At 42.9% G+C, this 18,543-nt stretch overlaps 2 long non-coding RNA genes across 6 annotated transcripts in view; one reads left to right on the top strand and one right to left on the bottom strand.

The window, feature by feature from the left end:
- The window catches only part of LOC309368706, a 143,991-nt gene that overhangs the window by 114,997 nt on the left and 10,451 nt on the right, over window positions 1-18,543 (bottom strand). The window lies entirely within an intron of this gene.
- Window positions 1-18,543, top strand: part of LOC309368714 — a 28,366-nt gene that overhangs the window by 5,281 nt on the left and 4,542 nt on the right. The window contains exons 1-3 of one of the 5 annotated variants that reach the window (XR_014167892.1): window positions 10,518-10,713; window positions 16,521-16,690; window positions 17,160-17,272. This is a non-coding gene — a long non-coding RNA (uncharacterized lncRNA). Of the gene's footprint in view, window positions 1-10,517; window positions 10,714-15,319; window positions 15,335-16,520; window positions 16,691-17,159; window positions 18,009-18,543 lie in introns of those variants that run through there. The other 4 variants (XR_014167894.1, XR_014167893.1, XR_014167895.1 and 1 more) reach the window with 4 other exon arrangements.

Here is an 18,543-nt window from a genome sequence, read left to right on the forward strand (position 1 = left end):
CACCAAAACTGCTAAGAATAAAAAATGGTCATAAATACAAACCACAAGAGCATAATGAATGAGATAGCAGCAGCAGATGTTTAAAAGTCATCACAATAGACCTAGGCCTTGCCTCCATATATCTTCTAAAACAAAAAAAGGGGGGACTTGCAGTCTACCAATAGGCCAGAAAACAACTTCCTAAGGAAAGGAGTTCCAGAGCCTAGTTATGGTGGCTAAGAAAACCTTGTCCTGCCTAACCTATGAAGGATACAGAGGAGGGCCTCAGCAGACAAACTATCAGAACAAGTCACTTCATATACCATATTTTTCACTCTATAGGATGCACCGGATGATAAGACGCACCTAGTTTGGGGGGGGGGGAGGAAACAAGAAGAAAAAAATTCTGAACGCTAGAAGTCAGAACAGCAAGAGGGATCTGGCTTCTGGTATAGCCTCTTGCTGTTCTGGCTTCAGGGACAGCCTGTGAAGCCTCCTCAGGGCAGTGGGGTGCCTTCACCCCACTGCCCTGCGGAGGCTTTGCGCAGCCATCCCCAAGCTAGAACAGCAAGACGGAGCGCTGTGCAGTGCTCCGTCTCCCTGTTCTGGCTTTGGGCTTAGCTGCGGAGCCTGCATTCGCTCCATAAGACGCACACACATTTTCCCTTACTTTTTAGAAGGGAAAAAGTGTGTCCTATAGAGCGAAAAATACGGTAGGCGAGTGTGACCTTTAAATCAGCATTGAGGTCACAGATCATTGAGGGCTTTAAAGGTTTATACCAGAAAAGACAAGAGTGCCTGGCGTGCTCTGGTCCATGGGGTCGCGAAGAGTCGGACATGACTAAATGACTAAACAACAACAACAACCAGGAACATGAGTTGGTCAAACAGGAGGAACCAATGCAGTTGACACAAATTGGAATTATTTTTTTAAAAAACAACCAGATGTAAGTTCATATACCATAAACAATTCTGTACTCATCAACAAACTTAGCATGATTTATGTGCGCACACACACACACATGCACGCGCATGCACACACACACACACACATTCAAGAATAAAATCTGTTGTGGACTATTGCATTATACGTTTGAATGTAAAATATCTCTTTTACCCTCTGGCAAGTTATTGCTCAATCAAACCAATTTCTTTACTTGTGACTCTTCAACGCACGAGGCCAAGTCAGAAGCTGTCCCTGATCAGAAGAGTGACAGCCTGAGAAGCATAGGTATGTCAGCAAGATGCTCAAAAGGAATGAAAGGATCAAACAATCCCATTTCTCCCCACATTCCCTCGTCTCAGTTTCCATGGTTTAAAACAAATTAATCCAGGATGCTTCAAATTCTGAGCTGATGCTGAAGATATTAATTAAGGTGACAACAAACACTGGATTTAGATGAACAGTTGAGGTCCCATAACATGCATATGCAAGGCAAAAAAATTATTTTATTATGTTGCCAAGAATTGTGGAAAGCCTTCTGGGAGAAAGCATTTATTTATTTATTATCTCTATCCTACTGTTTGATTCCAAAGAACTACTCAAGACAGTTTGTCTCAATAAGGTCCCAGAGCATTCAGCTGAAGGCGTATGAGGCCACCACTTTGCTGAAGCCAGGCTCCATTTCTGCACTATATATATAACACAGTATCATAGTGTTTTAAACTGTCATTGCTTTCCTCAAGGAATTCTGGGAGATGTAGTCTGTTAAGAGTGCTGAGAATTGCTAGGAGATCCCTAGTCTCCACACAGAACTACAATTCCCAGAGTTCCCTGAGGAAAGGGATTGATTTTTAAACTACTATGGGAAATGGAAAGCACAGATGGATCCCCAATCTGTTCCTTTCCTGGACAGGTGACACCTTGGGAACCACATGTTGGCTGTCTTTGATTCCATGATGGGAAAAAGCTGGGATATAAGTGTTAGGGAGTAAATAGATAAAATTAATTTTAAAGTCTAAGCAGCAAACAACACAACTATTCAACAACCAAGAAGCAGTGTATAAAGCAAACAACAAGGAGATAGGAGAAACAGACATTCAAGCAGTGGTTGTATCGAAAGATGGCAGTGTCTTCAGTCAGTAGAGGACTGGGAAGGGGAGGCAAATAAACCCCTTGGGATAGCGTGTTCCACATGAGTGCCACAATAGAAAAGGCCTTCTCCCTCTTAGTGTCACCTCAGCACAAAGCTTCCTGCTCACTGATAAAGTGGCTAGACCTGGTCTCTGTGGAGATAGCAGATTAGAAGAAGGTCTAGAAAGGGTAGAGGAAGTAAGAGATTATTACCCCAATTTGTACTGTGTAGTTGCTAGGAGACGAATGGATTCCATCTTGACTTATCACCAGAAAGGCTTTTATGCACATCTCCACTGGACCAGGAGTGCCAAGAATAAAATATATTGGTTTTTTTTATTACACTTTTGTCCTCCCCTTTCTCCAATCAGTTCAGAATAGCAAAAATTTCCCTGCCCCCATCTTAGCCTCACAGCAACCCTGAGATGTATTTCACACTGAGCCACTTGGTGAACTTCATGGCCTGTGGGCCGAAGAGGCAGCAAAGCCAGAGATAGGGTTGCCATATATTGAAGAGCAAAAAAGAGGACAGCCTGAGCCACTGCCAGCCTGAGCCGGGCTTGTGCACCTCTTTCCCCAGCTTGGGCTGGCAGCAGCAGCGATGTACAGAACAGCCCGAGCGCTGCCAGCCCAAGTGGAGGCAGAACGCCAGCTCCTACCTGATCTTTGCTGCAATGGCCGCACTCTGCTGTGGTGCTTCTGCTTCCACATTTCCTTCTGAGCATGTGTCCCCGTCCAACCCCCCCACCTCTCACCCACCCCAAACCCCAGTTATTTCCTTTAAAATGTAAAAATCTGCCTGGGTGGACATGTTGGCCTCCCAAAAGAGGACATGTCCAGGTTTCCCTGGATGTATGGAAACCCTACCAGAGAGGCAGTGGGAAGTGGTGGCTATCTGAAAGCCATGAATTTTATTTGACTGCAGGTGACTACAGTCATTATGAAATTCCTTTTCTGATACAAGCAGTTGTCTGTAATAGACATCTGTGATATAAATACAAGGCACTGTGTATGCTATATTGAAATTATCAAGAAAAATTACTGTAATTTCAACCCACTTCCTCTTGCGGTAAATAGCATCCCTCCCATGGATATTAATGGTTGTGGGTTATGTACATGCTCAGTTTCTGGAATTTATGACATGGTTCCAAAAAGTATTGATGCAACATGAATGGTATCACAGAATGGCTTTCCTCATTTTTCCAAAGGAAGACAGTGTTCCATAAGCTTTCTTCCTCCTAGCTTTATCCCTTATTGTAATGCTTCTTTGATAGCTAGTTTCTCTCTCAAGCAAATCTGATAGTGAAACAGCGTTGTCTGTGGGGACAGTGGTGGATCTTGGGGTCTCAAATTTCAGCAGTCTCCTGCATGACACCAAAATCCAGCACCCCTGTGTCTCTCATGCTCCATTCTAAACCACAGTTGTGGCTTCCCTGGCGGTGCTCCCAAAGCTCCACACCCAGTGCAACCATACTGATCACGCTCCCCTAAATCTGCCTCTGATGGGTGGGGGAGTGGCTTGGATTGAAGGAGTGGATTTTGGGTGATTGAGAAGTGCTAACTCAGTGCCATTAGGCAGAGTTATGGGGCAAGTATACAGGGATGGAGTAGAGGCCACTAGCATAAAACATACCTAAGGAGCACTTTCACCCCTTCCTCACATTCCTATATGCAGAGCATTGTCAGAAGGTCCTGTCTGCAAATTGCTGCATGTTTTTGCAAGAAGACTTTGCTCCTTTAGAATGCACCTTCAAGCACTCCATTTTCCTTCTATGTTCCTCCCCTGCTTCCCACTCCTTGTATAAGCTAAGGGGTAACATGGCTGTGCATCACAATGTATATTCACTGGCAAAACAGAGGCATCAAACTTCAGGCCTAATAACTCTGTTTCTTTCAAAACCATTATAATCACACCCATTAAAACACTGCCTCTTTCACCTGCATAATGTATTGTGCCATTCTGGATAGTGTCAATGACAGTTGACAGCTCTCTTACCCATTAGGCTATGTTTTTGCTGGATGCAGGTGTTGCTAATCTGATAATGTTGTTGCTGGTTTGGGTGTGTGAATGTGTGTGTGCCTATGCAAGTGACAAGTATTAGCAGGTACTGTGCTGTCTGGTATTCTCTTTCAGGCTTCACAGCTGCACTCGTACCTCATCCCCCGCCCCCCCCCCAAGTTTATCAAACTTGTTCTTCCTCTTTTGTGATATGTCTGCAGCTCAAGCAACTGGATGTGCCCTGGCGTTCTGAGGTGATGATTGGCATGCCTAATCACTCTGTCTCCAACTCAGCACTGAAATTGATGAATGAGGGATGATTGCCTGAAACGGGTGATAAATTGGCTCCCACTGGGTGGCCTGCCAAATTCGGTGACAGAAAACAAGCTGTGTCAAACAGCAGGCTTTGTGGGCGCATTCTCTTCTGTAGCCATTTTATGCTCATCAACATTTTACCTGTGTATATGTTCAAATGCCAGGCTACGTGGTGAAACAGAATGCTCCCTGTGGCTGGAAGCTGAGGCCTAGTCTACACAAAAAGCAGAGCAGGTGACTGTAATAGAATCCTGAGGTAGATGAGGAGACTGTACCCTTCAGACAAAGGTGGAGGAAATGCCACTGCATAAATAGATGGTTACAAAAATACTTTGAATGTTTCCAGACAGGTGCTTACTGTGAGATATGCCCAAACCTCTTTGCAAAGTTTTTACATTTTGTCTTTGCCACAGGGGGTGGGATCTTTAGCATCTTCCCACATATACAGCATAGTAGTGTTTGCAGCAAATAACTTCCAGGGAGTACCTGGTTTCAGATGGGCCCACCATGGGAAAGATGAAATCTAGTTTTTAGGACAAAAGGAAGGACAGCTGTCGGTGACAGGAAATCTAAGTAAATCTTTAGAACTAGGAATAGAAAATGAGACAGAAGCAGGAAAGATAAAGGGTGGGGGAGAAGCAGCTCTTTAGGACCCCACAGATTCCTATTTTCTGGTTTCCAAAAAACTCAGTCCTCTATTCCAGCTATTATTTCATTCATTGGCTAAAACAATCAATGAAAAGCAGGAGCAGCTAGGCTGGCTCATCTCGCAGAAATCATTTAGAACATTGCCTACACATTTTGCTTTATAACTTCCTTTTTAGAAGGGCTAGAAATATAGCTTTTTAAAGAAGAAAGCTCAGAGTCTGGACCCCCTGTAGACTTAATTAGTCTCTCCTAGGTGCTTACAGGTATCCAGTTACATCTAGGATTCTGAGATTACAAAGCAATAGCTGATCCTCATTTTTGAAAACATAAATCTGTCTCATGCCTTATGCAAAACACACAGGTGCCTGGATAGGAAGGTGGGATTAAATATTCAAAAGTTGAACCAATGGAAGAGAGGTGCTGAATATGGTCATTCTCTAGGGACAGCTCTGCCAGCTATTATACATGTGATGAGCACTAATCCTACTACTATGCCATCAAAACAGACACTGAAAGCAAGTGTGGTGTAGCAGTTGTGAGCGCTAGACTTAGAATAAGGAGACCCAAGTTCAGTTCCTTTCTTGCTCATTGGGTTGCCCTCCCTGTTGAATAGTCACTTTAAAATGTGAAGGTTCATTATTGTTTCACAAGTTGTGTATATCTTTAAGGGCCAGGGCAAATAACGAGACCCAGTCTTACAGCTGTGAAACATAGCAAGTGCTGCTAGTTTGTGCTGTGTCAGCAATTGGATGTAGTATATAAAGAGCAGCACCTAGCTCTCTCATTTCCCTGGGGGTTGGGTTGGTGGTTGTGTTGTGGTGTGGTGTTGTGTTGTGTTGTGTTGTGTTTGTTGTTGTTGTTGTCTTTAGTGTAAAAGGAGTTTTTGTTTTTGTTATTAAAACCTTGTTAACATTTTTTGAGTTCCTTGTTATGAATGGTCTCCCCAGCAAGCTCTCTGCAGCGCTACTAAACTGCAAATATCCAACACTCCCCAGTCCCCCCCCATAAGCCTAACCTACCCCACAAGGTTATTATGAGGTTAAAAGGGAGATATACAGTTACAATATCCCAAACTCTTTGGCAGAATAGCAGGATAAAATGAAATGTCTATATACCACAAGGTCATCCTAAAAATCAGTTTACAATGGCAGCAAAATGGGGATATTCAACTAAGTTTTACTCAGAGTAGACCCACTAAAATGAATGAACACGAGTAGATTACTCTCAGTAGATCCACTCTGAGTAAAACTTAGTTGCCTACCACACAAAGACACATCAATACACTTTAAGGCTCTGCAGCTTGTACCGAACTGTTAATTGTCCAAAACTAGGCAAGGCCATATAATCTGTGGCCTCTGTCTAAAAGGAAACATACAAATTCCACTGCCTTGGGCAGTGAAGGGTTACAAGAACAAAGTCTGTTTTGAGGTTTGGAAAAGGAGGTGATTAATTAGCCCCAGCCCATTTCCTGTGCATGTTTTGAACTGCCAGCTACAGACAGGTTGCTCTTGCATTTGTATCTTTGCAACAAATACATCTATAAAGGAAGATGCCTGACATTTGGAGGGAGAAAGAGCAGGGAAACCTCTCTCCTTCCAATTCACATTTTTGCAAACCCAAAGTATTTAGTGATTCTCACTGTGAGGATAATAGTAATCATGAAAAGCATGCTGATGAAATACTGTATAGGGAAACTAATTAGTAAGTGTTACAGTGCTCTTTATGCTTGTTTACCAGCCAAGGGAACACTCGGGCTTATGTGCTGGTGGCAGATGACTAATGAATGGAGACTCGACCTGCTTTCAATGGATAATGACCCAACACATTCAGAATCTGTAATGATAAAATATAAAACAAAAAGGCAATGCCATGTCTTCCCTCCTCCTCTGTCTTTCTCTGTCCTCCGAACATGCATATTCAGCCCTAGAACACAATGGCTGTGAAATAAGGTGTCTGTATGTGTGCTTTTAAAAAGTAATTGACCATGATCTAAAAATAAAAGACATGCATAGGTCCTGCAATGGTAGTACAGCTTCTTACTTTAAAGACATTTTGGTGGTTCTTTTGGTTGAAACATTAATTATCCACAAGGGTTTTCAACCTTTTGGAGATGCCCTTGACCAACTACATTCTTTCTGCAGCACCCCTGTGGGGCTCAGGAGCCCAGTTATGTGACCCCTTGCCTGCAAAGCAGGCAGCCTCTCACCCTTTTTCAAACACGTTCCCTTGTGGAGTGTTCCCTCAGCCTCCTCTCCTCTCCCCTCTCATTCGGAGTCCTCTGGGCAGCCACTGCTGCCACCCCTACTCTCTGAGATGCACCCCACCCCCATCCCTCAAAGAGAGGTGCCTCCTCACACTGCCCCACAGATGCCTGGGACTTGTCTGTCCGTTCCCAACAGCAAGGGCTGATGGACTGGCTGGCCCACCTCCCTCACCCACTTGCTTGCTTGCTTACTCTGAGGCCACCTCAGTTCCTGGCAACCAGCACCCCCTGGCCAGCTTTAGAGGCACCATTCTCCTGAGAAGCTTGTAGCCAGGGCTGCTGCAACAAACAGATGTGCAAACCTTTGGGAAACAGAGATGCAAGACGGCATCAGAGGAGGGAGGGAAGGAAAGAGGGACAGAGGCCAGTGTTGCCCACAGCACCCCTGACCAAGGCATCACAGGGTGCCATGGCACACTGGTTGAAAACTACTTGGCCTACACTGATAACCATTTTGGAGTAGATTCCAATGTCCAGTCCAAATTAGCAGTTGGTGTACTATCTTTTATGATATCATTGTGCTCCTGCATCATTCCCATGATGGTTTTATTGTTTCTGGGGAGAAATGTGGGTAGAATACTCTATAGATTAGATTACTAATATTGTAGAAATGAGTCCTGTACCATTTTGTCACAAGTTTATCCCTTTGTCACATTCCTAATCTGAATTTTTCATATATAAAAAGGAAACAATATATTTTCAAGTCCTTACATTTTCTAGATTGCTACAGGTATTTCCTTCCAACCAGGTGGTTCAGTGCCTACAAGGCCAGATTAAAAGGACTGTGTAAAATAAGGTACCAGAAAACACCTCTAAGATACCTCAAGATTAGCAAGGGTATTACAATAAGGGCTGTACACTTGCTTGTATTGCTTGCCAACCCATCCTATTTGACACCCCTGTCAAACACCACACCCCTTACAGGTTAAAAACTTTCTCCCTTTCATTACCCTCCCCACCCCCGCCAGTAGCAGAGACAACAGGGGAAGCACAGAAAGGGTTGCAAAGCCCACCACACACTGACCCAACCTTCCTCTTTCCAGCCCACCTGTTTGGCGCCAACTATTCCCAGTTATCTCCTCCTTACCCCCTTGATGGCCTCAGCCATCTGCCTGCTTGCTTCGCCAAAGCCAAATCATCCTGCTCTGCTGCTGCTTTTCTCTTCCTCAGCCTCCAGTGCTGCTAAGGCTGAAATGGCAGCATTGTGTGAGATGTGCAGCATCAGAGCAGGATGGTTGCTGCCTTGTTCTGCCTTGTCTGTTCCTCTGCAGCTCACCTGGGTTGCCCATGCACTCACTCAGCTGACCTGCCTGCATGGGCTGCCCACATGCTGTTCTGTCATCATGCAGCAGTTTGTGTGGCCACTTATTGGCAGCCACACCAACTACAACATGCCCAAAGTATTACAATTTTATTATACAGTGGTACCTCGGCTTACAGACGCTTTGGGTTACGTGTTTTCAGGTTATGGACGCACCGAAGTACTTCCAGGTTTCAGCGCTCGCACATGCAAAGAAACACTAAATCGTGCTTTGAGCATGCACAGAAGCACCGAAATGCACCCCGCTCATGCGCAGATGCAGCACTGCAGGTTGCGAACACTGCGGGTTGCGAATGTGCCTCCCGCACCGATCACGTTCACAACCCGAGGTTCCACTGTATAGTAAGATAAACTTTCATGAACCGCACACATGAAAATACTTTGAGCTCATGCAGTTGCACAACTCTTAGCAAAACACAAACAAAACTATTTTGGTAACCTTCAAAAGAAATTACTCTGAGGATGTGTAATTTCATATTTTAAACTCATTTCTCATTATTTTTGCTCACTTCCTAACTTGGGTCAGCCACCAGCTCTTAGCCTACCTCCCTCACATGGCTATTGTGAAGTTATTTTATTTATTTAACAATTTATAGATTGCTTCATAGTATAAAGCCATCAAAGCATCATACAAGTTAAAAACAGAATAAAACATACAGTAGTTCCAGAAACAATATAACCATTTCAGCTAACTCTTAAAACAAGAAAACCACCTTTACAAACGCTAAAAACAATGAAACAATTTCTTCATATATACAATTGTTTCATCAGTCACTGGGAGCAGATCCACATCCAGTGTTCGAAACTCCCATTGTTTTAGGCGCATTTTACAACAGGGAATTTCATTAGTGCAAGCAGTTTCTGAGCTCTGGGCGCAGTACTGCACCTACAATTTCAGATTAAAACTGCAGAGTGGAAGGAAAGGAGGACTTTTTTCTTCCACCCCACTTCCAGTTACTCTCTGAAGACTGGAGAAGAGACCCTCTTAAGAATATTAGGGGAGTGGGCAGAGAAAGGACTAGAGCATGTGAAAAGTGAACATAATATTTTAGCTGCAGTTCATTCATTTTCAGCTTTGCATTCTTGTTATAAAAAAGTGCACCAAGACATTCCGTTGTTGTGCCCATAACCTAGCTTTAAGGTGCCATTTAGCTCCTATCTTTCATATCTCAGTTTCTAACACTGTCAACATCATATATTTAAAGCATATGGAACATACATTTAAAGCACATGAGTTCTCCTAAGGAATCTTGGGAAATGCAATTTGTTAAGGGTGCTGGAAACTGTAGTACTGTTGAGGCAGGAACCACAGATCCCAGAATTATTTGGGAGAAGCCATGTGCTTTAAATGTAAAATGGATCCAAAAGGGGACTTAGTGCTCGTATAGTGATGTATCATACACATCAAATTTGGGTTCCCTTAACCAGAGTATTGTATTTTTGAACCATCCAGATCCATATTATTCTGGGTACCCCTGAAAATAAGCAAATTAAACACTCATCCCCTCAGCATGAACCTTTGTAAGTGTGGCTTTTGGTCATCATGCATTCAAGTGTCTGGCACAAAAACAGCTCTTTTCACTGGGGAAAACACTTGGTCTTCTTGAACAGAAGAGTCTCCAGATTATCAAATTGCATGAGATGAGGTAGCCCAAGCTTACTTTGGGGTGCAAGAGCATACAGATTTCCATTCCTTATTTAGGCACCTTGTGCAGTTGTTTCAAACTTTTAAATGAGGAACTGGAATGCAGTTTCAGCCTCATCTCAAGGAGGGCGTTTAATCAGTTTCAGCTCTGTACCAAAATATGTTGGTGAGTGATAATAGCCCTATTCAGATGTTTCACTTATGTGTTAGAACAGTGTGTCAGGCAAGCTGAACTGAGTAACATTGCACATAACCAGTAGCCCCAACCTGGCATCTGTGCATTCGTCGTGAATGCTTGCAGAGGCAGAGCCTTTGCATGTAAAGGAGAGAACCAGATTGCACGAAAGCCTTTGCAAGTACAGATGTACCTACAGAGGCTCCTTTCCTGCAGATATTCATGGTGAACATACAAGTGCCAGGTGTGAATAGCACATGACAGGGGAATGGCTCCTCAGCGATGGTCTGACATGTGAGTAAGACTAAATACGGCTATTAACAGCCTCTTTTAGGAAGTGTCTGATGAGCTAAATAGAGGGTTTTCAAATGAGTCACAAAGCTGCACAGATGACTTCTTCCTCCCTCACCACTAAAATGTGGAACCACTTGCAAGTAAGATAAGGTTTATAAGATGGCAGTTGCACAGCCATTAGCCATCAAATATTTATCGTGGCTTCCTTATTTGCACATGGATGTAAGCGGTGGGGAGGGGGAAATTGCACTTCCTGTAATTTTCGCTATACAATGAAACTCTCTGCTTCCCATTAAAATCTTCATCAGTAAAATGAATACTAGGTAGCAGTAGGGAATTAAAGCTTTCAAGATACTGTGTGGGAATTAATTGCACACAGCATTTAATACTAACTTGTAGTATCAACCTTCTACACTAGATGGCAAAATGGTGCCATTTTTCACTTTTTGTTTCTGTGCTACATTTTGGAATTTCTGTTTGTACACAATTCAGATTTCTTATTCATGGGCACATGGATGGCATTATTACAAAGTCTTAATTATGTGTTGTTGTTTTTTTAAAATGCCCTCTTTCTATCACTTTGAAATGCCCATCACTTCACCTTCTTAAATATATATCAGAAATATGATTGTTCCATCAAACATTAATGGACACCATTTAGTACTTGAAATGCTTTGAAAAGGGCTTGGTCCAAGTTCTTAGGTTGAAATCCAAGGGTAAAACCTTAATTGGCTTTTGATATTATGGTCTTCTCAGGACTCGGAAAAAACGGTTCCACCCATTTATCATACCTTTTCCCCACCCTTTCCCCCTACTACCCATTGGAGGAAAATAATTATAATTTTGCTTTAGGCAACATATCAGACTTCATGAATTGAATTCATCCTAAACGTAGATCATCTGTGCCCATAAATACCTGCTGAGCATCTATTCTCCCGCAACCACTCCCCCCCCCCCAAATTGCATCTGACTCTTATTGCATCCTCTGGGTCCCTACCTGCCCTCCCCATTACCTCATTTCTAACTCCCAGCAAGCTGAAAACCCTGGAAAATCTGGCTCTTTGGTTCATTATAATTTTATTATCAATATGGTGGGGGTTTTGCCCCCTTTTGTATCCTGCCTGATGTTGCATAACCCATTGGGGGACCAGACACAAATAAGTGTAATTTCAGAAGAACTGCTTTGAAATGTTTAAGGCTAGGGCTACGAATTATACAACCCTGTAGTGGTCCCTTTCACAGTGATGTGATCTGCAAGAATCAGGTAATACTTCCCTGTGATGCCCCAAGTTAGCAGTTCAAGTTGAAGACACAGCTACAAGGGTGACCTGTGTGTGGAGTGGGCAACTCTGTCCAGGGCTCTGCAGTGTATTTTTGGATATCATACGCACATAGAATTATGGATAGGCACCTTTCATTGCTTGTCCCCACCACTCACAAAAAAATTATTTAGGAGTGTTTCTATATTCTAAATAGTTCAGTATTTAGTTCTTAATTCGTGCAGAGCTGGGTTGAATAACGGCAGTCATTAATTTCTCTCACACAGTAAGCACCATTCTTTCCATGCCAGAGTCAGTACACAGGAATAAAGGAGATAGAGGCATTCAAACCCAGCTTCTTAAAACTTCCTACATACCATGGTAGTAAGACACCATTATTCCCCATGGCCCATTTAGAATGGGAAAAGCAGCTTTTGTAAGCAGCAGGGGAGTGGAGGGAGTGGGTTATTCTGCTTAGCCCTTTCCCTGCCTCCAAATCACACATCCCCAGTGGCTACCCCTCACCCAGCTACTCTAATGCTGCAGCTGGTACAGAATATGTCAGTCCCCCTTGTACTAAAATTGAAATATTAGAACTTTACAACACTAGTTCTATGTATGCAAACTGTACTAGCTTCTAGGTGTCATTAAATTTCTGATCTTGATTTTGGAGATTGTAAGTAGTCTAGGCCTATTCCTATAAGAATCCCTCCACATCTTTTGGAAAGGTCCTGATACATATTTATTGCTTAAAGAAGTGTGGCCCTGGACTTCCAGCCCAAAGTCCTGTTCTGACAGCATCACCACTGAAAGATGGCAAAAAAAAAACCCACCCTGCTGCAGCTGTGTCAGCACACAGGAAGAAGAGCTTTGCAACTCTCTCTTTAAAATCAAATGAGCCTTGATCAGGACTGCTTCCATAGATCAAAAGTTACTCCTTACAACTGCCTGAGATCATCATTATGGGCAGCATATACTCTGCTTCAACTCTGCTGCTTAAATAATTTTAGCTCCCTCTGTATAAACCAACTTACGATCCCAGTGAAAAAACAGCCATGGCCCATGAAACAAGTAGGAATGGATAATCAATTTTTATCACTTGTATTATGAGTAGGACCCATAGCTTTGGGTGAGTTATTATAGTTTCTCTGCTAGGAATGGATGTGTATAGATGTTTAATCTCTCTTCCATTGCTACGTATCAGCCCAGACGGACAGGAAAAGAAAGTAATGTTAGCTCATACTACAGCTTGTGCTTTACCCTGTGACCTTTAACCAGAGGTGCCAACTTGAATAAAATATTGGGGGTAGGCCAAGGTAAGCCCTGCCCCACATAATTGATCACAAGACACGGTGCACACACACCATTTGAATGACGATGCTCATCAATTTTGTGGGGGCTCGGTCCCTAGGCGTTGGCTCCTGTGACTTTCCATGGCATTCTACTTTGCTAGGTATTCGCCTCCATCTTCACTGCTTTCCAAATAAAGTTAAATCAGCTTAAGTATCAGGCCTTTACAGGCAACACATGTCCTGCCTCCACCTCGAGTCTCTAGGTGCTTCCTTTTTCTAATATTAACACTTCAACACATGGATCTAAACAAATCTATAGAAGGTTATGAGAGTCAGCACAATTGTTTTTCCATCTCAAAATCTTCTATCCACATACACCACAGAGCATACTGAGCTCCTCCCCAACCATCCCACCCAACCCCTCTGCTTCATTTCTGCTGCTGGGTTAGCCCAGTAAATCCCTTTCCTTTCTAACATGTGATAATACAAGTTGCAGTGTGAGCCAAAGGAACTCTGAAACAAAAACATGATTCACTGGAAAACCTTGTCTCTGTGACTGCCCATTTTGGAAATTAATTTAAAGTGACTTAGCTAAACCCACAAGGGAAGTCAGTAGCACAGTAGAAGTCAGTTGCCACACTCATGTTTTGTTACTGCAGGATACCAACCCTGATGTACATAATACATACTCTGGTCCTTTTATGAACTCCAGCAGGACTGAGTGCAAACTCAGTTGCCTCCTTCCCATGAATCTTCTAATCTTGGTTCTTTTCTGCTAGGCATTCATTTTTATTCAGTGCCTTCCTGAGTGATTTTATGGTCCTAGGTTAATGCCGCTCAGAATCATGGAAGTACTGAACCATAGGGCTTCTCCAGTTGCTAGAATGGATGCTCATTTTTTATTTAAAAGTACATGGGTAAAAAAACACAGCTTCCTAGACTACCATACTTTAAAATTTCACATTTTTCAGTGGTAAAGCATACACATTCTTTCATTCAACTAAATGCAGAAATCTCCCTTCATTTCAAGGAGCATTGCAGACTTTCTCTCACTTGGAGCCTCTCTGTAGCCTGCATTACTGTCATTTATTTTATTTTGTGAAAGTCCTTCACTGTGCAGCCCCACCCCATGCTTCAGAGAGCAAGACGTCAGAAAAGAGGAACAGAATGTAATGTACTCTAGAGAAGTGCACTTACCAATTATATTTATTCAGCTGCATGGGAAAATCTCAGCAGTTCAGAGCAAATGTGCACTGAGGTGAGTAACTCTGCAAACCAGTTTAGCTGGTGGGTCACAGGGGAGTTCCAAGCATCAAGAGTATGCTGTGCCTATAGTATTCAACTGAACATTATTATTGGCCAATGAATGGGCTTAAACCCCCTAAGTATGATGAGTCTTTCTAGGAGAAAACTGGACACGAGCCATAGCCTTCTTAAGTCAGGACAAGCCCTCTATAAACCACACAAGAATGGATATAATGGTGGGAGGATAATTGTGGTGAATAGCATACTGTGTATTTATTAGAGCTGAGCCAAAATTCAGCAGGTGACATTTTTCTTGGAATATGTTAAAGATTTTCCTTTTTCTCCACCCAATAGATAAAGGCCACTTTCTGCACACGCTCCAAACTCAAAAATCTGTTCAAGCAAGTAACATGTAGCTAGCGGAATTACATTTACTTACTTCATCTGTGCATGTAATTCTTGTCTTCCCCTTCCCACTCTATAAAAATCTTTGTATTTTGGCATTTGGCTTTCTAAGTTTTAGAAGGTAATTTTATGCAATTTATCACTAGAAGCTTCCCCATGTTCTTAGAACTGCATGGATGTAAAGAAGAGTTTGGATTTGATATCCCGCTTTATCCCTACCCAAAGGATTCTCAAAGCGGCTAACATTCTCCTTTCCCTTCCTCCTCCACAACAAACACTCTGTGAGGTGAGTGGGGCTGAGAGACTTCAGAGAAGTGTGACTGGCCCAAGGTCACCCAGCAGCTGCATGTGGAGGAGCAGGGAAGTGAACCCAGTTCACCAGATTACGAGTCCACAGCTCTTAACCACTACACCACACTGGTAAAAGCTACCCCTGCATTATAGGGATATTTCCTAAGATTTTGCTACACTCTGCCTTCTGAGCTTTGGGAGAGTAAAACCCAAAGCTTCTCTCTTTGCTTACTTTTTTTTAGGACTGGGCTGAGAAGAGGAGTCCTGGTCAATAGGGCAGTTTAGGCTATGGCAGGAGGTTCATCCCATCTAGGAGCAGCCTATTGTAAAAAAAAAATATACGGTACTTTGAGAGGGGGGATACTTATACCAAAAAAGGGTTTGACATTCATGAAAAGTCCCTCTCTGGGCCATTATTAAAGTAAGCCAAACTAATAATAATGTCTATAATATTTCTTGAGTTAACAACATCAGAGCAGGGATAGGTTTACAGTAAAAATCAAATATCTTCCCTACACACAAATGCTATATAACTAGAGCCAAGATTGTGAGTAGCTTTGTAATGGAATTTGCTCCCACGTGATTTTGTGATGGCCACCAGCAACGATAGCTTTAAAAGAGGATTAGACAAATACATGGCGGGTAAGGCTATTAATAGCTACAAGGCACAATGGCTACACTCCACCTCCACTGTTGGTGGTAGTATGCCTCTGACTGCCAGTTGCTGCAAATCACAAGTGGGGAGAAGGCTGCTTTTTTAAAAAGCTCATGTTCTGCGTGTAGGTTTCCCATGGCCATCTGATTGGCCACTCTGATGCTGACCTTGATCCAATAGGGATCTGCTTATGTTCCTAGACCCAGTCTCTCTCCTACATACTCTCTCCGCCTCTGGATACCTTGGCTGTTGTTTGTGCTGGGCTGGTGGCTGCTCAGCCTTTCATTTTTAGTCATTGCCTTGCTTTCCTTCTCTATCTTGCCTATTGACTTTTCAGGATAATTTGTGGAATTTGTCGCCACAAGATGTGGTTGCTGCCTCTACCTTTGACAGCTTTAAGAGAGAATTAGACAAATATCAGCTCAGCAAGTAGTCAGGATGGCTGCATGTACCTTCTGGTTTCTGCAGCCTATGTTTCTAAACACCACTTGCTAGGGAACATGCCCGCTCGTGGGCTTTCCACTTGTATCTAAATGGCAGTGGTCACTGTGGGAAAGAGGATGCTGGACTCAATGGGCCTTTGGCCCGTCGCAGCAGTGCTCTTCTTTCTCCTGCTTTTGCTTCCGTAAGCTTCTTTCTTATGCTTTTTTCTTCCCTCAGCCATCTCCAACAGTCACAACTGCCGTTCTCTTTAAAATGGTTCAACATTCCTCCTTTGTGTCTGGCGTACCCTCCTCTAAGTCAGGGGAAAGTTCCTGTTGTGTCATCACCCTGACCAGGGCATTGCAACTGGCCTCAAGCACATGAACTGGTGCTGTGTTTTTACCATGGTGAGTTGTCAAAAGCCATTTCCCCACAGCATTTTCATTACCCACACGTTGAAGAACAATATTTTCACAGGCTTGGAAAAATAGTAATTTGAAGACTGCTCACGTGCAAAGCTTCCTACAATTTATATATATATATATATATATAAAGATTTCACACCATTGCAAGCAGGGCCATCACCCAATTAAGAAATCTTAGTCAATTAATCAAATGAATTTAAAGTGATTAATTAATCAAATTGATATAAATTTGCATATGACTTAAAGCAATAGGTATTAAGAAAAAGGCAGACTTTCATTGTTTTCAGATGATGCATGCATGTGTCACCACAGTCACCATCTCAAAAGAAGCATTTGCTCCTGTGGGAGAGAGAAGAGGGAATGCCTTTTCTAAGGAAGCACCTGCCATCTGCAGTTTTTTAAGTACTTGTCTTAATTAACATTTTAAAATGTGCTTTCTGATTAATTTAAGGTTTTGCTGTTGAAGTGTAAAGCCCTGAACAGCCTGGGATCTGCTTCCCTGTGAGATGTCCTTTTCCAAGATCATCATGTTCAAGCCTTTAGGTCATCAAGCGAGGTCCTCTTGTGGGTGCCACATGCCCTGGAAGTTGGTTTTTTTAGTACCAGTGGAAGAGTCTTTAGTGCTCAAGGACAGGAGGGGGGAGTATTATCCCATCTCAAAATGGGAACTGATCCCTATTCTGAGTCCATCTCCCTGCTGACCAGGAGAACCTTTGTATTGTCTGCTTTATTGTCTCCATTTGCTAGCCCTCATCCAACTCATAATGGCTTCCTTAGTATTAGATGAAAAGGAGAAGTAGTGTAGCAACCACCTATTGTTGGCAACCTATCTGCTGGTAAATTTGTATGGTTAACTTCTTCGTGTCTCCTGTCTGCTCCAATCAGCAGAAGGCTTGTCACACCTTTCTGGTTGATCTGTCCCAGTAGTGTGGTGGCAAATTTAGAAATGCAAGGTCCCTTCATGACACCATGCTGCCTCACTCCCATGTCTGAGATTATACACTTTAACTTCCAGAACGAAAGTTTTCCCTAAAACTTCCTGGGAGTGTAGTTTTGTGATTTTTAAAGATTTCTCAGCACCTTACCAATCTACTCCCCAGAAAGCTGAACATTACAATTAAAGCAAAAGTCATATTATATGATTGACAAATCAATACAGCATTTATACTCTATAAAACAATATTAACAACATACCCGGTAACCAAAAAATAAACTAAGCACTGTTAAGGTCATACACACTCTCTCTACACCCCCATGACTCATAAGCTTTCACTTTGTTCAGCTCATTAGAATATACATACAGTGGTACCTCGGGTTACATATGCTTCAGGTTACATATGCTTCAGGTTACAGACTCCGCTAACCCAGATATAGTGCTTCAGGTTAAGAACTTTGCTTCAGGATGAGAACAAAAATCGTGCTCCGACGGCGCGGCAGCAGCAGAAGGCCCCATTAGCTAAAGTGGTGCATCAGGTTAAGAACAGTTTCAGGTTAAGAATGGACCTCCGGAATGAATTAAGTACTTAACCCAAGGTACCACTGTACACATAATGCCCATGGCAACAACTCCCTTCTAAAGGTTCCTTGGGCAAGACAGGTGGAAAAACCATTGCTTGAAGGCCAACTGAGTCTGCCTCCCCTGCTCGAAACTGGCTGCCAAAAAAGGGGTCCATGGCACCACCACTTCCACCTGGGTCCCTAAGTGACTATACCCATGATCTATCCTTCTTTTAAAAAGTGTTGTGGCGTTTGACTGTGTTCTGTCTTGGTATTCTACACAGACACATTTGAAATGGCTGTAGACATGCCAACATTTATGCTTTACTCATTTCTGT

Source organism: Podarcis melisellensis, assembly GCF_964234715.1.
Source record: "Podarcis melisellensis genome assembly, chromosome: 4".
NCBI lineage: Eukaryota > Metazoa > Chordata > Lepidosauria > Squamata > Lacertidae > Podarcis > Podarcis melisellensis.